The 21,959-nt window shown below is 35.9% G+C and overlaps 1 protein-coding gene across 3 annotated transcripts in view; it reads right to left on the bottom strand.

Annotated features, from left to right (window-relative positions):
• LOC118745624 overlaps positions 1-21,959 on the bottom strand; it is a 202,744-nt gene that overhangs the window by 16,634 nt on the left and 164,151 nt on the right. The gene's annotated exons all lie outside the window — the stretch shown is intronic.

Here is a 21,959-nt window from a genome sequence, read left to right as displayed (position 1 = left end):
TAAAAATCCAAAGTCTAATTGCACATCACGCACTCGATGTCACGTAAAACCTTTGTCACCCTGTCTGTGGAAAATATACCGACCATGTCCACAGACAATCCAGTTGCTTTCAACCCTCTATTGCAAGGTCGTCAAGCTGGATGAATTTAGTTTAGTTGCTTAATGTTCGCCCCTCTCTTGCTTGAGCTAGTGGTCATAGAAAGATTTCAGAAAATGATCTAGTGGACGAATTTGTTAAAGACGAATTACATTTAGTTGCATCTGTAATTGTTGAAGTGGGATGTTCCCTTACACAACTGCAAACATATTGTATTATTTGGCTTTTCTGGAACGGGCATGATAGAGATGATCAGGGAAAAATTTCAATAGATCCATCCTCATTGACCAATTCAATTTCAATATAAAAAACAACTTAGTTTTTTCACTGAAGAATTAAAAAAATATTCAATGCTCAGCCCGTAAAAACATAAAATACATACTTATGTACGTTAAATACCAAGTAACAATATAACGATCTCGTTGTGAAGATCTAATGTTTTGAGAGTGAGGTTAGTATTTGGCTGGAGCTATGGAAATTGTTCGCCGCATTCGTTTGAAACCAGAATTACGTATGTTTGTATAATACAAATAACATTTCAAACGGAAACACTTTTTACCGCATTTTTTAGTATTAAAATAGTTGACATTTGAGGTAGTGATAAATAAAAAAAAGTTTGATATTTAAGTGGATGCACCTGTTATCACTACAAGATAACAGATTTCAAGATGTCTTTAACTTGGCAAGTTTTCCTGATACCTGTATACACCAGCAATTTCGAATAAGTGCAATTAGTAATTAGTAATAAGCATGCAATCGATAAAAAAAAATAAAAATAAAAATAGCGAAATTGAACTGAAATCTTTACTTGTAACATAGATATAAGCGTTATACAAACAACCACAACATTATTTAATCATACACCTATGTACACTGAATGCATAATCGATGTGGCATGAAACGTGGTAAATCAATAATCAACCCACAACATCCAAACAGCAATTATGTTCATTAATAAATAATTACAAAGTCAATGCTTAAAATAACGCCAGAATTTTAAGCAGTATGTAAGTGAATATGTTCATATCTATATACCTATGTACCTACATATATACAATACTTATCTATGCACATTAGAGCACGTCCAAATAAAAAAAAATTCCCGCAATGCGACCGGCATAAGGCTAAAATTTTAGCATTTGGTATAGTAATGATCCTCCATGAATCTCCCCTCTATAGGACAATTCAATGAGGTTCCGCGTACACTCAGAAAAAGGTTTAGTTATAATTACCAAAATTTGGTTATAGTGACCAAGTGGCATAGTTGTACATGGCGAAATAAATATCTAGTTCACGAAAGTCTGCAATTTACTTGAGACTTCTAGTTGGGACAAATGTATATTTGTTAATAATTACAAAATTACTATCTTGATTGGACAATATTGTTTGTTGAATAAAATCATTGTTGAGCAAATATAAACAATGCGTTGGTTGATACAAGATGGTTGCTGTGTTTACTTTACATAAAAAATACATACATATTTACATAAATAGTTACTAGTGGAAATAATACATATGTATATGGTGGTAAGAATTTCCTAAAAAGAAACGATGAAACAGGAACAGTCGTGCGAAAACCCAGGAAGTGCTTGTTTAAGTATACTGCTTTGCTTTTTCCTTGGCTAAATAGATACTTTCAAATTATAATTCACATGAATTATATATCCACTGAGAAACCCCGGTTGGCATCAAGCTTTATATATTTAAATAACTATGCGCGCACCGAAACAACTCGCGGCGATAGCAAAACTGAAACTGAGGCAATCAAGTCTGGGCATGTCATAGCACACACTTTTCTTTCTCTACCTAGCCCAGTGATCAACATGCCATAGCTTACTGAGCGCTCTGTGACCACACGCGTGGTTCACCCATATATGAACAGCGGTAGCGGAGCAATGATTTCCACGCACACAGTCTCATTCATTGAATCGTTTTTATGCAATGGTTGGCATACTAGCGCATTCAAATGATTCAATAAGTGGGACTGTGTGCACTGCTCAGCTGGCGCTCTTCGTATGTGAAACACAAATGTGCTCAGAGAGCGATCAGCATTCTTTAGGGGTGGCTCAAAAGCATGAATATGTTCCGCTCTCAAACCAAATCGTGTTTGCCTCAACTAAGATTTGGTAACTATGACTAAACCATGTGTTGAAAGAAAGCTTATCTGCATTAGCAGAGTTTATTAACATCCTTTTATGAACCATACGTTAAGTTGAATGGAATTTGTAGAAATATGCTTCAAAGAAGTATTTATTAGTATATACCAAACCCTTCAACTAAATTAACGATTTAAGTTGAATGGAATTTGTAGAAATATGCTCCAAAGAAGTATTTATTAGTATTTACCAAACCCTTCAACTAAATTAACGATTTGGAACAACCTAGATGACTATTAGAAGCTTTAATATATTTAGATATAATTAGGGTTGCCAGATTTTTTATGCGCGAAATCAGTACGTTAGACTTTTTCATGCTAAAAAAATCAGTACTTTTCAGTAAATTTTTTTTCAAAGCATAATTATGAATGTACGTAAGTATCAGATAATATTTTAAAACGCCAGAGTAGTAGTTTTTAACAATCATTTGGTATACAAATAAAATGTAGTTCATAAGAAAAGCGTTATTCATTTTAACGTGGGTGTACACATCATTATACACAGTATTTTATATTTACGACATTTTTGAATATCAATAATGAGATCATTTCCATCTTGAGTGTTTAAATAGTCGAAGAATTCTATATTTTTCATTTTAAAAATACTCTTAATATGAAGTTCACTTTACAAATTTTTAATTAGAAGGCGGTTTCATTCTTTGCGCCAGGAAGAAAACTTTATGCTTAAGATCATTTCAGTTACATATTTTTTCAAACTGTGGAAAAGTACCAATATTTAAGGACTTCATATATAATTCCTCATGGCTTAAATTAATTTGTTCAACAACACAAAAACTATGAAAGACTAAGAATTCGCTAAAAAGATTATCTGACTCCATATCCTGTGTGCAAAACTCTTTTACAATGTAAGTAAATTGTGAAAAAAAAATTGTAAGTTATAGGCAAAAGCTATTCGAATATTCAAATTTGTTGTTATTAAACTGAAAGTTATTTTGGCGTAACTAGCAACACACGTCAGCCTTCTTTTTAAATAATTAAACCTCCAACATCTCGAGGGCTTATATTCAATACCCCCTTATCTGCATTTTTCACAAAAATGAGATTCTAATATAAAAATCCACCCAAGACTTAACTGTCATCGGTGATGTTAATGCTGACCTTGTATTACGCTTGACAGAAGAATTACTTTTAAATTGCAAAGTTATAATTAACACCAGTGATGACAAATAAGGCCCAGATGGGTTCTAACATCACAAAGTTGTTTTTTTGTGAAAATTGCAGATAGAGGCTATTGAATATAAGCCCTCGATATTAGGCTTGTTTCACAAGCTACTTGTAGAAAAACTCGAACAAAGTTCAAACTGTGAGAGTATATCAAAGATACTGTGAAACTTACTTGTGGAACGCTTATGTGTAACTGGAAGTTGCTTCGAGTACCTTGTGGAACAAACCCATTATCGCAACTGGTACGTAACGACCCGTCGATATGCCCATAAAACGATTGATATTTTATTTTGTATTAATTTCTTGGGCATATCAAACTTTATCTGAAACATGTCAACTATAATTAAATTATCTTCTTACTTTTTACAGTACAGTTTAAGGAAGTTACAACGTTATGTAAAAACCTTAAGAAAATCCTAAAGTTTTTTGTTTGAATTGAAAATTCAGTACAAATCAGTACAAATTTTGCAAAATCAGGACATTAGCATAAAATCAGTACAAGAGTTGAAAAATCAGTACTGAACTGATAAAATCAGTGCGTCTGTAGTTATAATTACCAACCCATGGCAATAGTTCCCAATCCTTGGCAACAGTTCTCAAATATTGCCGAAATTCGGGACTAAATATCTTTAGTTGTGGAAACTAATCCTTTTCCTCAGTGTAGAGCATTTAGTTTTCCCATAGGACTTACACGTAAGAGAAACGTTCTTTCCTTTTGAGGTCAATTAAATTTTCTAGGCAGGCTCAGATTATTTAAATTCCTAAGTTATCCTTTGTTATATTTGGGTAAAATGTTGTATATTCCAAAATATTTTTTTGGAATTTAAGGAATCTGAGCACGCATAATATTTAAATAGCATATAATGTATTCTTACAGTTTCTAGTGTTTTTAGTGATCCTAGAAAATTATATTGATCTCAAAAGGAAAGAACTCATTTTCTTACGTGTAATTCCAAATGCTAAAATTTGAGACTTATGGTCTAATGTACATGCATATGTATGTATGCACTTTGTGGCATATTTATATACAAACATACTTATTCGTACACGTACACAAATGAAAGGGATATTTCTAGACGTACCCTGCAAAAATTGTTGGACCATGTGGTTAATTTGTGACATATTGGAGTACACTGAGAAAAAGGATTAGTTTCGACAACTAAAGATATTTAGTTCCCGAATTTTGACAATATTTGGGAACTGTTACCAAGGATTGGGAACTATTACCATGGGTTGGTAATTATAACTAAATATATTAAAGCTTCTAACAAGAATGATAGAATACAAGATTGCGCCTGTCAGAGAAGATTTTTGAGAATAACTTTTGTGTGATGTCACACTGGTGCAATTGCGAGAGAGACCTGCCAAAACGTGAGCAAGAATGGAAGAAGAAGGAAAAATGTTGCAAGGAAAACGTAAACAAGTTGCACAAGTGTGACGTCATACAAACAACGATTCTGTCAAATTCACTGAGAGAGGAATAGCGGTACTGTGATTGGCGCAACCTCTATTTCTCTCAATCGTGAGCTTCTAATATTCGTCTAGGTTGTACCAAATCGTTAATTTAGTTGAAGGGTTTGGTAAATACTAATAAATATTTTTTTGAAGAATATTTCTACAAATTCCATTCAACTTAACGTATGGTTCATAAAAGGATATCATTAAGCTCTGTTAATACAGATAAGCTTTCTTTCAACACATGGTTTAGTCATAGTTACCAAATCTTAGTTGAGGCAACCACGATTTGGTTTGAGAGCGTAACATATTCATGCTTGTGAGCCACCCCTAAAAAATGCTGAGCGCTCTCTGAGCACATGTGTGTTTCACATACGAAGAGCGCCAGTTGAGCAATGCACACAGTCCCACTTATTGAATCATTTGAATGCGCTAGTATGCCAACCATTGCATAAAAACGATTCAATGAATGAGACTGTGTGCGTGGAAATCATTGCTCCGCTACCGCTGTTCGTATATGGGTGAACCACGCGTGAGGTCACAGAGCGCTCAGTAAGCTATGGCATATCGATCACTGCGCTAGGTAGAGAAAGAAAAGTGTGTGCTATGACATGCCCAGACTTGTTTGTCTCGGTTTCAGTTTTGCCATCGCCGCGAGTTGTTTCGGTGTGCGCGTAGGTATTTAAAAATATAAATTTTGATGCCAACCGGGGTTTCTTAGTGGATATATAATTTATGTGAATTATAATTTGAAAGTATCTATGTAGCCAAGGAAAAAGCAAAGCAGTATACTTAAACCAGCACTTCCAGCAGATATTGACCTGGGTTTTCGCACGACTGTTCCTGTTTCATGGTTTCTTTTTAGGAAATTCTTACCACCATATACATATGTATTATTTACACTAGTAACTTTTTATGTAAATATGTATGTATTTTTTCAAAACTTATACGGCTGTGTAAAATGACGTTGAGCAATGCTACCAGCTCCGCCAGAATTGGGAAAGACCTCTCCGAGCCGTTCGCCACAAAACGGGGTTTCAGACAGGGCGACTCCTTTTCATGTGACTTCTTTAATCTGATGTTGGAGAAGATAATAAGAGCTGTAGAACTGAACCGCTCAGGAACAATTTACTACAAGAGCGTGCAATTGCTGGCTTATGCCGATGACATCGACATCATCGGTAACAAAAACCGCGAAGTCTGTTCTGCCTTTTCCAAGTTGGATAGGGAAGCAAAGCGAATGGGTCTGGTGGTAAACGAGGACAAGACGAACTATCTCCTGTCATCAAACAAACAGTCAGCACATTCACGCCTTGGCACCCACGTCACTGTTGACAGTTACAATTTCGAGAAAGTAGAGAATTTCGTTTACTTGGGAACCAGCATTAACACCGATAATAATGTCAGCATTGAAATCCAACGCAGAATCACTCTTGCCAACAAGTGCTACTTTGGACTGAGTAGGCAATTCAGGAGTAAAGTCCTCTCTCGACGTACGAAAACCACGCTCTATAAGTCACTCATCATGCCAGTGCTGGTATATGGCGCAGAAGCATGGACAATGACAACATCCGATGCGGCGGGTCTTGGAGTGTTTGAGAGAAAGATTTTGCGGAAGATTTACGGGCCTTTACGCGTTGGCGACGGCGAGTACCGGAGACGATGGAACGATGAGCTGTATGAGCTTTACAACGATATGGACATAGTGTAGCGAATTAAAATACAGCGGCTCCGCTGGCTTGGTCATGTCGTTCGAATGGACATCGACGCTCCAGCTCTGAAAGTATTCAACTCGGAACCCGCTGGTGGTAGCAGAGGAAGAGGGAGGCCCCCACTGCGATGAAAAATCAGGTGGAGAAGGACTTGGCTTCACTTGGCGTTTCCAATTGGCGTCAGTTGGCACAGAGGAGAAACGACTGGCGTGCTTTGCTGAACTCGGCCAAAATCGCTTAGGCGGTTACAGCGCCAAAAAAGAAGAAGAAGAAGTATGTATTTTTTATGCTTAATATATGCAAATAAAAGAAGAAAGTAAACACAACAACCATTTTTATTTGTGTCAAACTGAAACTTTTTTCCAATAAGGAACGGTTAGCTGATTCAAGTCTACAGCAAGTTCACAAAATTAATTGAAAACTTGTATCAACCAAAGCATTGTTTATATTTGCTCAACAACGATTTTATTCAACTAACAATATTGTCCAATCAAGGTAGTCGTTTTGTAATTATTAACAAATACACATTTGTCCCAACTAGAAGTCTCAATTAAATTGCAGACTTTCGTGAACTAGATATTTATTTCGCCATATACAACTATGCGACTTGGTTGCTATAACCAAATCTGGGTAATTATAACTAAACCATTTTCTGAGTGTACTTACAAAGTGCTCCTTTGGAATTCATTACACTGAGAAAAGAGTTTAGTTACGTCAACTAAATGTGTTTTTCTCAACACATGATTTAGTTATAGTCACATTATTTGGTTATAGTTACCAAATCATGTGTTAGTAGAAATATATTTGGCTGACTTTTTTCTGAGTGTAGCGGGCCAACTCCTGTCTCTACAACAGATTATTGTTACCTGGCCATTGCTCGTGTTTTAACGATAGTAATCCCAACACGATGTTTATTGGGCTATGTTGCCAAGAGGCAGGTACGCCATGGAGCAATCCTTTTGAGTAGTTTGGTGCTACTCTGATGTAATGTAGAGCTGGAGTTTATGGTCCTGCCCTACGACATCGTTATGTTAATTGGACCACATTTTGTATATGCATTTCGGTTAATTTTGGAATACTCCTTGACGCATATTTAGATGCCTGCATGGAGTAGCCGCAATTTTTACGGGGTACACGTACGTGTTCTCAACGTCTATGTATGTATGTAAGTACATAAGTATCTATGCATGTATGTATGGCTCCACCTCTAGGCTTGTATACATATAGACTAATATGATTATCAAAGGTTCCGCTACGACAAAAAAAGATATTCTTTGGCTATTGCTTAGTAGGCAGTCCTGACGTAAGCTTAAACCCGAAAATATAATTTGTGAATATGAGTAGAAATTGACTCGGGCCCCGCATAGCACACATAGGGTATTTGTGAGAAGCTGGAATGTTTGATATGGACAGCCTGGGTATTTGCTTTCTATGAAGTACCTTTTCAATAATTCTGGAGAGGTAGTTTGGTCTCCGCAATTAATTGTTTATAATTTTTATTAAATAATTAAGTTTCATTTAAGTTCATCTTATTTCGTTTTTATTTTATTTATCATATTTATTTATGTTTTTGCAATTTTTAAAGTGAATTCCCGAGAACGATTTCACTTGCAAAATTTTATTTTTTTACTTTATGTTTATTTATTTTTTATATTTCTACTTTGTTATGCTGTTTTATTTTGTTTCAGTTTTGGTTTTATTTTATTGTTGATTTTTTTCCATTAAAACTTTTGGGGTTTTTTTAAATTTAATTCTGTTTTGATTTAAATAATTTTTAATTTTGTTCGATTCTTGTATTTTATTTTATTGTGTTTAATTCTTATTTTTTTCTAGTTGTAGGTAATTTTTACCTTATTGCTTTTATTATATTATATTATAGATAGACGTATATTGTTTTACATACATATAACATAAAATGATATATATAACAGGCCGCTGTGGCTGGTTCGATCCTTGGTCCGGGCAACATCTGAATTAGAAAAAGGTTTTTTTATAACAGCGGTCGCCCCTCGGCAGGCAATGACAAATCTCCGAGTGTATTTGTGCCATGAAAAATAGCTTCTACTGAAAGTACAATCCCGCTAGCATTTTAGCGTATTCCGACATCATCGGTAAAATGCTACGTCTGTTTTGTCTTCTCGAAATTATATAGATAAACAAGGTGTGTGGGTCGGCAGGCGAACGAGGACAAAACGTAAAATATCCTGTCATCAGACAAATAGTCAGACCATAAGCCTCTCGGCAGCAATATCCCCGTTGACGCTAACACGTTTGAAAAAAGAGACGGCTTCGTTTATATAGATAGGACCCTTAACCCTTGAAATCCAACGGGGAATTACTCTTGCCAACAAGTCGTTACCTTAATACAGAAAGCCACTCGTCAGTGAAATGCAAAAACCCGTAACTAACTAAAATTTTTTGTTGCATAAAACGACTTATAATTCGATGATATGCATCATAATCAATCAAAAAGTGAATTTTGGATTTTAGTTAGTTACAGATTTTTATATCTCAGCGACGATGTGAAATAGGGCCTTTCTGAGTAGGCAATTGAGAGCTAAATTCCTCTATCGTCATACAAAAATCTCACTCTATAAGTTATTCATAATGACCGTGCTGATGAACGGCGCAGAAGCATTGACAATGAAAGCATCTGATGAGGCGGCTCTTGAAGTTTTCAAGAGAAAGATTCCGCGGAAGATTTATAGGTTTTTGCGTTTTGCCGATGGTGAATACCGCAGACGATGGAACGATGAACTGTATGAGCTGTACAACATGGTGCGGCGAATTAAATTACATCGGTTACGCGCTTGGCTTGGTCATATTGTACGAATGGACAGAAACACGATAGCTGTGAAAGTATTCAACGCGATAGGCGCGTCTTCCGCTTACTCAGCGATGGAAGACTTGGCTTCACCTGGCATTTTCAATTGGTGGCAGTTGGTACTGAAGAGAAAGGTCTGGCGTGCTTTGTTGGACTTAGGCGGTTACTGCGCCAATCAAGAAGAAGGAGATATTATATTATGTTACATATATTATATTGTTATACATATGTTTTATTATATTATAATATTTATTTAATTTTATTTTACTTAACTTTGTTTTGTTTGGTTTTATACTAATTTTATTATATTTTGTTTTAATTTTAGTTTTGGTTTTATTTAATTTTAATTTACTTTAGTTAATTTTATTTATGCAGAACTATTTTACTACAAACTTATGCAAAAGTTTGTACACACATAAATTTGTACAATTCATCAGTGGGACCATGGCCTAAAGCACTAACTGTATTTCGGCTATAATCCATGGGCAGTAAAAGCAATAATCCTACATACATATATACAGACGTACATATTTAAAACACGATGGATGCGAAATAAACAGCAAAAATGTCAACCAAACAAATTGCTTACAACAACAACAAAACACATTTACATAATTTTACATTACATAAATTGAAAAATTTTAGAAAATGCGCAACCAATCAAAGCCACAAACGAAAAAACACGAATAAATGAAAGCCAGACAGCATTAAACTCGTATTTTATGATAACGTATGTATGTAAGTATATTTGAAAAAACTATGTTACGAAAGAAATAAATTTTAAAGTTAACTGCATACGGGACTCGTTTTTTTTGCTGCTCAGTCAGTTGTGGCGCGGCTATTGAGACACAAATGCGCAGGCTCCGCGGGAAGAAGCGCCGGCTACGTCCTGTAGTTTGGGGAAGAATACTATAACATTTGAGCGCCCACTCTTGGCAGGTTTTTTATGACAAACAGTTCTTCGGTTCGCTCTCGGATTGCGCTATCATGATGTTATCGATATCAATATTGTTTTTGTATTTGTAAATCTTTTACTTTGTGGCTAAGCAAACTTAAGCATTTGAAAGATATATCTTAAATATATATATTTTTTTTGCATTATGATTGCTTCAATTTACAATATGAATGTTTGTTTTTGAGTTCTGGTTTTTGTCTTCAGTTGCTAGTTTGGCTGCTTTGAAAATTATCGGTTTGTTAAATCGATCGTAGAAAATTGGTCAACCACTGCGCGGATACATTTTTTTTTGTCAAGTAGTTGGCTTAGGCCTCAACTGATCGAAAAACAAATCTTTGAATCAGCGTTGATTGCGACAAAATCACTGAAAAATTTGTTCATTTAGACTTTTTATTGCCTTGCAATAATATATTGCGTTCTTATTCTTCTCTTTTTTCAGAGGTTTATTTCTTGCGTTGAGTTGCTAGAGCTCCCTAAGAGTGGTAGCCTTCCCATTCGGCGATTGACATGTCGTTCAGCAGCGTCTAAATCAGTTGCACTTATAAGTTCACGTATGTTGGCGGCGCTTGCGGTGACGGTTGTTGCGGCCCACCGCCGCCGCCGTTGGCACCGCTGGCCGTATGTGCATTCAATGCCATGGTGTTGCCAACTACCGACGACGGTTGCAGCATATTATTGTTGTTTGCATTGCTTGCATTGTTGCTATTAGACAGGGAGGTGTTGCTGTTGGCTGGACCAGCAACTGCTGCCGCCGCTGCGGCTGCTGCCTGATTGAGTAGCTGCGCGGCGGCAACATTGATGCCGCCCGAGGACACCAGGTGTTGCGAAGTGCCACCATTCGAACTCACGCCTCCACCGCCGGCGCCTGGTATCTCTACAACATTGCTGCTTCCACTACCGTTGCCGCAAGTCGTTGCGCTGGAATTGAGCATTTGCAAATGATTTGATGATGACGTCGACGACGATGATGAGGAGGAGGATGATGAATTGGGCAGCATGACTGTGCCGCCAATGCCTGGAACCCCCGGTGTTAACATGCTGCTGGTGAGCCCAATGCTACCGACGCTCGCACCCACGCCGACACCAATCCCTGGATTCGACATGGCGCCTAAATTTGGGCTGTACATATTTGAGATTAGGTACCGGGCGAAAGGTAACAGCATTGAAGGTAAATTGTCACGTTGATGTTTGTCAAAATATTTTTTTTGGTTTGATTGCGATTTTTATTCCATTCAGCATTTAATTTATAATTTTCCAAAAGAAATGAAAGTATGCAAGCGTAAGAGAGACAGAGAAGAAAAGATTTGGAGTTTCTTGATAAATATTTCTAGATTTATTCAGTAAGATACAAGTACAGTTGCCAAAGTTGGTAACTTTCTATCTACCAAAATTGGTAACTATTGAACCATTGGTAACTTGGTAATTTAATTTTCCTTTTGGTCACTTTTACAAATAAAAATTGCTTAGCATTAATTAAAAAAAAAAACGTTGAATTATGTATTGCACCGCCTTTAATCCAACGCTAATGACAAAACTCATCGCATGAAAATTGTTTTAACTACTGCGCCTTAAACTTTCGGCGTTGTCACTAGGGTTTCTAAGGTTTTCTAAGATATTTATAGTATGATGTATTTTGGAACGAATTTCTGTCATCCCAAATTCTGTCATGTCAAATGTGGTTTGGAGACAATCCGGTTTCGGCATTGTGCCATCTTCAGTGTAATTTTTCGAACGAAAAACTGTCGGAAACAACAACCAAAAAGGAAATATTTATAGTACTTTTACAAAAAAATCTGAGAAAATATAGTACTCTTCAAATATATGTATATAGTATTTTATTTAAAAGAAAAAGTAAAAACGCTTTTTAAGTATACATACATTAGGGCGAAGTAATTTGCTTGGAGGAACATTTTCGAAGAAACTGTATAGCAAATTCAAATTCATTTAACATTGTTATTTCAGTATTCCATTTTAATGCGCATTCTTTCTTGCAAATTACTGAAATATAACTTTATTTATAAGTGAATAAATATAGTGTGCAAAAGAACTATATTTTTTCCAGCAGTATATAATACGCCAATACTATATATTATAGTACGGTTGGCAACCCTAGTTGTCACGTACTAATTGGTCATAACTAGAGCTTGCATTCTTATGCTAAAGATATGTACCATCATATATAACTACAAGCAAAGTGTATACCAGTTAATGCATTTTGCTTATAGTTATGAAAGTTATATTATCAGCAGCTGCATAGAAAATTATCATTACTAGAACGCTTAAAGTCAAGATTTTTCAGCATTCGCCTTACTTATTGCAATAGCTATGGGTTAAGTTTGTCATCGGTATGGAAATGTTGCCGGGAAGGTATGTACATATGTATGTATATCGTCGATGCCTTTGCGAAAGCGCCCATCGACCAACTGCAAAACCGCCTATATCGCCGTTGTGGCAAAAATGAGATTTGGTAACCTTGAACTCCAGTCATTGAGGTTTATGCATAAAAATCGAAAAATCGTTATTAAAACAACAGATTTGTAAAATAATAGCTAGAGAAAATATCGCCTCTCATGTCAAAGCCTTCAAAGAGAAACAGCTGTTTCGCTTTCTTGTAAAATTTGAGTGCCGCGAGATAGACAGTTTTGCAATTGGAATTCTCATGCTCTCACTCGCGTTCGTATGCACATAAATACCTAAATACATAACGTCGCCAGAGATCGGATTTAAAAAAAAAAATTCAGTGTGGTAGAATCTGGAAAAAAATGTAGTAGATTTCATAAAAATGTGGTAGATCTTTGGGTTTGGATCAAACTTTGTACAAAAATTAAAAAAAACTCTGTAAGGTCTCACCCAAATGGCAAACTTTTTAATTAGACTCCAAAAAAAAATTAATTTTAGTATAATAAAGTGCAAGATTGAAGTTGCTAAAAATTGCGTTGAGTTTTGTCAATTTTTTTCCTTGACAGTGTAAAGCTGCCTTCCATATTAAGATATTTTTCGAACATATTTTAAGAGATTTCTGCAACCTTGCGGAGTGCTGCCAGCTTTTTATCACATCACGATGTATCGAAAAATATGGCACGTTCATTGGATTTGCGATTTTTACAATTTTCAAGTAAAAGTAAACAACGCCTCAGAAACCTTATATGCACTTAAATTTAGTAATACTTTAAAAAAATCGCCGTTTTTTAACATTTTCGCTATTAATTCTATTTATAAATCATATATTTTGCAATTTAAATCGCGATTTCTGTCGAAATTTTATAGTATATTTTATCCTCCCATTCAGATTTGTTTCCTTTTACTTGAGAAATTGCATCGTCGCCGGGAATGCGGAATCTTGTATTATATAATTTTTGTTACCATATAGTGTTTAGTGTTGGACAATGTTTGCTCCTAAAATTAAGAAAATTATGTCAAGCAAAAATAAAACTACTCAAAAACGCGAATATGTGGTAGATTTCAGACCTTAAGTGTTAGATGCTCATAAAAGTGGCAGATCTACTACAATGTGGCAGACGTCCGATCACTTATCGTCGCTTGGCGCGCAATACCTCGAATCCGCCGAGAGTCGCAAAAAAGTGTCACAGCCGAAAAAAAGTGTCAAGTAATTCAAATATTTTATACCATGTATATAAAGACTTTCATTATTTAACCTCTCGAAACTTATTGGGGCATATTCATAGTGGAAATAAAATCTACTCTTAGGCTAGTTATAGCTTTTTAACAAAATTTTCAATGGAATCTGTCAAAAAAGCTGCATCTTACATTACACTCGACTTTATTTCATCTATGAGTATGCCGCATTATTTTTAATAAATTGCTAATGGAGAAGAAAATTGCAGTTATCCCGGAGCTACGAAAATGAATTTAACAAAAATAACTTAGGGAAATGCTAAGCTACAAGAACGGTACACTGATTCTTGCTATTTCTGGACATTTCGCGGACGAATTTTGACATTATAAAATGGATGAAATCAGTCAAAATCTTGCCAGATATGTAAATTTGAAGCGCCTTTGAAAAGCAAATACTAAAAGAATTTTTAAATATGTACAAAACAATTTTATTAAAAAATTAACAAAATGTTTATATAGAATTTTTAATCAAAGATAAGGGGAAAAAGTCACATGGTTTTTAAGAAAAGTTTCAAAATATGCCTATTTCTAAAACGTCGGTGTCAGGGGGCATCGATCTCCAAAAAGGTGTCAATTTGACACTTTAGTCGCACAACGGTAACACTGAAACGTACTAGAGGTATACGCCGCCGAGCCACGCCGCCGCCGCCGTTTTTTGTCATTCCTCACGCGCCGTCGCCGAGTTACGAAAATGAAAATATCGGCGCGGCGGCGGCGGCGGCGTTCGGCGCCTAAGGAATTTTGTACAAAATTTTCATGATGTATGTACATTGAATACATCGTTTGAAGGAACTAAATACTACTTGTATAAAACACAATTTAAAGAAATGAAAATTACATTTTTAAATAAGTTTTTTTTTGCATACTTTGGGCCACTGGACAAGAATATGATCTCCTTTATTTTTACAAAAAATAGCGTAACTCAGAAAAAACATAGGTAACATATTTTTCGACGAAAGCGTTTATTACAGTTAAATTAGGGTCGAATACTGGTAATCTAATGATTTTTTTTCCGCAGTAGACAATTCTTTTCATTACTACAACAATACTACTTTTTTATACACCTACTACAACAACAAGAAAGTTATAACACATCAAAAACTTTAACGCCAATACCTCAGAAAGCAGTTATAATAGAAGCAGCCTCTTTGCATCTAACTCCTCAATTATTGGAGAAAAAACAAAGACAAGATGATTTTCTATGTATTTCTTTAATGGCTGCGTTTCTTTATACATTCCGGATAATCCCATTTCACAGCCGAAATAAATAGAATTCGTTTGAAATATACGTTAACATATCATCAGGAACGTTCTAAAGAATAAGTAAACAAAAAAATTTATTCCAAACATTCAGAATGAATAAAGAAATGCAGTCAATATTTTAAACAAACACATTTTTTGCTAATATTTACATTCGTAAGTTGTTTTATTCTGGGGTCGTTACGTTAGCATTCCTTAGTGGTGGTCAAACCCCAGGTAGGTTTTGCTCCCTCGCATCGCAATGTTTTCTACACAGGGTTAAAGTTCCCTCTTTTTGGTAAACGTTAGTATTATTTTTCATTACATTCGGTTCTCCTTAGAAAAATTTAGCGCTTCATATTTTAGTAGAAATTTTAACCATCTATAAGCCATTTTTTTCAACAGTGGGTCAAAAAGGCCCGTTCTGGTTCGAGTTGATGAGTTAAACTTTTGGAAAAAAAAGTAGACCAACCTTGTTTTCAATAAGATAAGATTATTGCAAAAAGTTGATCTCAGCTGTAGGCATTTTTTTGGCAATCAGCTGATAGTGTTTTTGCTTATGAAACTGTACGATGTACAAGATACCTAGTCCGAAAATTTCGCAAAAGAGCAAAGAAACTTATTAAATATCAGCTTCTACTATAATTATTTACTATTAAATTTGTGAAATAGGGAAGCATTGAGGCAGGGTAACCAAATACCGCCTCATACGCGGTATTGCATTTGGCGCGCCAACCGACGATTTGTATGTATGCATGGGCGTAGCCAGGTATGGCAGGGGGAGGACCGAGCCGCCCCCCCCCTAAATTTAAAATTTTTGTCTATATATTCAAAAACAGTACCAGGAAATGCTAGCTCGATAATTTCGGCCCAAGTTTTTTCCTATGTACATACTATACAACAAATTATACACTCTTTGCTAACAAAATAAGTATCAAGTTATTCTCGCTAACTTCAAAGCAGTTCCATTTACGAAGGGTAAAAACCTGGCTGTAGTCGACAATGGGCGAAAATGGATTGAACGGTAAACTAATAAATAAATTTATAGTTCAATTGTTTATTACTTTATCTTAAGGTTTGTGTCTTCTATGTGTTCATCGAAAGTTTGTATAAGAGAACCAATTTGAGATTGTTGACAAAACTATAGATAGCCAAGACGTTTACTTCTTAAGTAATTACTGCACATGGCAGAGAACATATGGCGCTCATACATTTTTATAATAAAAATAGCATGTTAGGGGCGCTTAATATATATATTTAAAATTATAGTTAAATCATTAGTTAAACTTAACTACAGAAAAATTACACAGGATACTTTATAATAGATAAGTTGACGGCCCTTAATGCATTTTTTATTTAGTACACGATGTGACAAATAAAAAAAAATTAATTAAATTAATGTTCAATACGCCCTCATATTTATACATATGTACATATATATATCATTTAAGAGAAGATATTCCGCTGCAAAGCAACGATTATAAATTGTTAGTTTATCTTACAAAATTGCGGAGGAATATTAATGAGTATACGGAAAAGTTTATTTTTTTAATTTTTTGTTTTGAATAACGCTATTTGGTTTACTATACAGGTATGTAGATCTATGAATTTAAAAAATATACTCCATATGCCTGCTATGCGAGAGAGAGGTAGAGTGAGATATGCGGGCAGGCTGATGAAGCGGTAGCGCAAGATGTGACCCTTTTACCATGTATCAATTGGGGGACTCCATTGGAGGAGTCATGCTCTAGCTGCCGTAGGCTGCTGTGCAATGAGCTGGGATTTATGCAGAGCACCAGTGTGGTTTGTACGCCGTAGCTTACTACCGTCCCAAAAAGTACTCCGGGAGTGGAGTGGGAGCGATGCATAAAGCACCGTGTGATAGCCGAGCTGGTTTAGCGTTGACCATGGAGTGAGGGAGATGTCAAGCATAGGCGCGTTGACCCTTGTGATGAGCCAAGCTGGGTTATAGCCCGAACACAATGAAAACGACGAGCTACAAACCACACCTGTCAAATTATTTTAACACGTACTCTTACGTAGATAATTATTTTGGCGACGACCGGGCTACGCTACGGCTGTGGTTGTGGCCAGATTAGATCTATTTCTATTTTTCTGGCGACAGATAAGGTTCTTCCTCTTCTTTTATGTCAAACTCATACAAATTCATGATGTCGCTGCCGCGTTCAAAGAAATCATGTCGCCATCGACAAAGCGCTTAGATAATAAAGATGACAAATTGGAAGCTGTGGTCGGTAGCTCGTCGTTTTCAATGTGTTCAGAACTTTAGCGTTGACCATAGGTGAAAATGCCAGCGACTTATCACTTCACTAAGTTCAGCGAAATCAAATATCTGAGAATTGCATAAAAAATGCATGCCCAATAAAGAACGAGCGAGTTACTTTTAAACACAAGTTCCACTAAGATACTTTAAAAATGGAAATCATCAAATTTTGTTATGTTTCAGGTGTGAAGCGGTCGGAAAGAAAAGTTCTTTACGTTCCTTTAGTTCACTAGGTCATAAGAGACTACAGTGTAGATTTAAACTTCCACATAGTTCATGAAACTTCATTTTTTGTTGTTACTTCATTTCATAGCAATTGTAGAAAAACGCTGAACACAGCTGCAAATTAGAAAATAAGAACAAAAATGTTTACGTCGCGTCGTTTGGACGAAAATATTTGAATTTATAGAAACAAAAAAAATTCGACCGCCTAGTAAGAAACATTAATTTTTATAAATTTGAATCGGCACACCTACATTAAAATTTTGTATGCATACAAAGTCCATTAAATCCTCCAATAAAAAATGTGGTGTTTTTTTTTGAGAAAAAAAACCGCGATTTTTCTGGGGTTTTAGTGCTTTTTCAAATTCGAAACTTGGCAACACCCACTACTTTTTTTATGACGATCACGGCAAACGTAGGAAGGACTATGATTTGAGGCTATGCACCTGGAATATCCGAACCGTTAATCGAGAAGGTGCCTCTGCCCGGCTGGTATAAAAATCGTGCTTGGCGATTTCAATGCCAAGGTGGACAACGAAGGGATCTTTGGCGCCACTGTCGGAAATTTCAGCCTCTACGACGAATCATCCGATAATGGGCTGAGGCTGATCGACTTCGCCGGGCCCGAAACTTGGTAGTATGTAGTAGAGATGGGCACGGACCTAAATTTTCAAGCCCGGCCCGGCACGAGTGCAAAATCAACTTTCAAAACACGCACGAGCCCGCACGTTAAGAATTTTAGTGGGACCCGGCCCGGCCCGGCACGACGGGACACGTCCCAGCCCGGAAATAAAGAGCCAACTTTCATTGTATGTATACATATGTACATATTTTTAATTTTGTGTTTATGTATGTATATTCACTTAAGCAAATAAATTTTTTACATCAAAGATTTGTATAATATATTTTCTGGGAAGCAGAAAAAGTGGAAGGTATTTTATGTAAAGATATGTAAACACAACTACTAAGTAGCTAATTTTTTCTATCGGTTTCAAAATATTTCTTTTTTTGCTTTTCTCTTATCAAAAGAGTTTTAATATGTACTATTTTTTGTTTGTTTTTTGTATAAAAACAAAAGCTTATCTAAATTTGTAGTATTAGCAACGGGCTTTTTCGTGCTTATTCGTGCTTTTATGAAATTTTACTGAACGCCCATGCACGCACGAGTTCGTGCTGACAGCAAATAATCCGGCCCGTACCGGCGGGCCCCTGCCAAAAGCCCGGCCCGTGTCCATCTCTAGTATGTAGTACTGGGTTCTCCAGATCGAAAAATGGGAAACCAAATCAAACATGTTGTGATAGACGGAAGGCACACTTCCAGTGTTTTAGATGTACATACGTACACTCCGAGGGCTGAGGTGATAGAACCTTCCATTTAGGCTTAATTTAAAGCAAGAACCCTCGACTACTATCCTTGAAAATACTATTCCTGCACCTTGAATTGATGGTCACTTATAGTCATTTATTGAACAGCAAAAAGTGGTTTTTGGCGAAGTTTGAGTCCCTGCCGCAACTAAACAAAAGGTGATAGAAACTTCCACTTAAGCTTAAATTAGGGCTTGAACTTAAAAATACCATCTCTGCGTCTTCACCCTAAGATCACTTATAGTCATTTATTGACCAGCAAAAACTGATTTTGGCAAAATTTTTTTTTTCAATAGCACAATTTTCCAGTATTTTTTTTATTGTTCAACAAATGACTATAAAGGGCCATCAAGTCAAGGTGCAGGGATGGTATTTTCGGGGATAGTAGTCTAGAGTTCTAGATTTAAGTTAAGCCTAAGCGGAAGGTTCTATCACCTTTTTATTTACTCTTTGCTAAAGCTTCTCAAATATTGCAAGAAACCCAATTTTTGACACTTTGACCTCGATTTTCTCAAAATCTGTACGTGATAGGATCTTTATACTTACGGATTCGTAATCAGCACAAAAAAGTCTATCAAAAACAGCTTTAACATTTGCCGCGCCAAAATCAGTGTTGCCCTTGTAATTTTTGATAGTTACATAATTCTTACCTAATTAAAGGTTATCTTTTACCCCATGGATACAATTTTTATATATAAGAGGTTGCGCAATGCGCAGGTCCGTTATTCTTCTCGCAAAGTTTGGGCGACAACAACAGCGAAAACAACAGGCAGCATAAAAAAACATAAAATTGAAGTGAAGAGAAGCGATTTCAAACGAATTGTAATTGATAGCTTATTCAAAAATACATTTAAAGCTAATTTTAACCAAGTTTTTACTCATGCCTTTACGAATCTGATTTTTCAGAGCGACCAATTTTTATGAAATTTTCACTTATGCCCATGGTACAATAAAAACAGGTAGAAGCCAAATTGACATCAAACCTACAAAAGTCAAAGTTTTCGGGAGAGTAAAAATAAAAATGAGCGTGTGTAAGGAAAAATAAAAAATTCCATTTCACTGGTTGACGTTTTTAAGTAAATTTGAAGTTTAATTTTATTTATTTATTTTCTTTAGTTAAAATTTGTTAATTTGTTTGTTGTTTTCTGTCTTTGATTTATGAGTTGCAGTGTTGTTGGAGGGACTTTCCGGCATAAGGGTCATAGGAACAGCACTTGGCATCAAACGTACCTTTCCTGTACCTCCCGGTGCATTTATGAAATCTGCTGCTTTAAAATGTTTAACGCACAGCAAGGCATTTCGCTGCAGCTCTACCCCACAGCTGCTTTCCCAACGCTTCTTACGCTAAGGACATTGAGGCACGTTAAAAAATTAGTGGCCTCTGATTTATATTTAACACCACATAAAAACAAGGCTTCAGGTGCTGCATTTTTAACACATACACTAAGTATAAGCCGCACAACACTACAAAAATTCAAATGTTAATTAAAATTTGTTTTTAACGAATATTAAAAAAAAAAATCCAAAATCAAACGACATGACATTTAAAACGTAACGAAATATAGGAAATAAAAGAAAACCAAGTTGAAGTTTAAAGGTTTGGTTCTCATGAGAGCAATGTCATTTTGGCTTCTACCTGAATTTATGTGCCTTGACTTATGCCCCTATTACGGTTTACAACTCAACTCCATTTCAGTTGAAAACTTACAATGTGGTATTATCGATAACAACTCAACCTGTCAAAAAATTTTTGGTGAATTTCTTACAAATTTGTAGAAAAAATAAACTTACAACGAAACAACAGTTTGAAAAACTAGTTGAGCTGATGGAGAAGCATCCCGAAACTGGACGAGGCAAGCCGCAATTTGGAAGCAGCAAAAGTAAATGCAAGGGATTGTGGGAGCAATTAGCCGTAGAGCTAAACAGTTTAGGACCACCAACAAGAACTGCGCACGAGTGGGGACGAGTAAGTAGTAATCATGGAATTAGACCAATACAATGAAAGCGCAATAATTTATTTCTCCTGTAGGTTTGGGTACACTATAAGGCAAATTTAAAAAGGAAGCTTGCCAACAATCGCAGCAATATTCTTGCAACTGGTGGTGGTCCGTCGCAAGAGGTTTCTTTAAATCCACTAGAAGAAAGTGTTGCGGAACTTATTCAGATAAGGGAACAAGTTGCACCCAGTGGCCGGGCGTTCGGGGTAGAGAATATACCACCGGTGATGGATGGCGAGGAAATAGAAGACGGCTTAGTTGCAGCTTCGTCCATGGTTGATGAGCCCCAGGTAGCAAACATTGAAGATCGGCCCTCTTCGTCAGCATCGCGTGTACAAAATCGGCGCAGAAGCTGCAATTTAGAAACTGAGCGTCTAGAGCTCCTAAAAATGCAGGCAGAAACGCAAAAAGAGGTACTAAAAAAAATTGATAGAATTGAAAAGACGGCGTACAAAAATTACGACATTAATAAAAAATTGCTGCACATAAAGCAACAAAAATATAAATTGTTTGAAAGGCAGGCTAGGGAAGCCCATGAACTACATTTGTTGAAGGTAGAGGTTGAGCAATTAAAAATAGCTACATTAAGAGGCTATTTGCAAGACGAGAACAGCTCGTGAATGGAGAACTGATGTTTATTTGACAAACATTGAAAGGGCTTTAATTTAATAATTTGAAATATTTTTTAATTTAATTTTACAACATGAAGTAATATTTTTTTTTTTTACTAATTATAAGTTTTGCAATCCCTAATTTTAAGACCACATGAAGTGATATTTTTTTTTAAATTAACTATTTTGAAAAACCTAATTTTAAGAGCACATGAAGTGATA

This window comes from Rhagoletis pomonella, unplaced genomic scaffold (assembly GCF_013731165.1).
Source record: "Rhagoletis pomonella isolate Grant_MI unplaced genomic scaffold, Rhpom_1.0 Rhpom_scaffold_00009, whole genome shotgun sequence".
Lineage (NCBI taxonomy): Eukaryota > Metazoa > Arthropoda > Insecta > Diptera > Tephritidae > Rhagoletis > Rhagoletis pomonella.
Note: the sequence above shows the minus strand (reverse complement) of the source record. Positions and strands in the feature narration are given on the sequence as shown.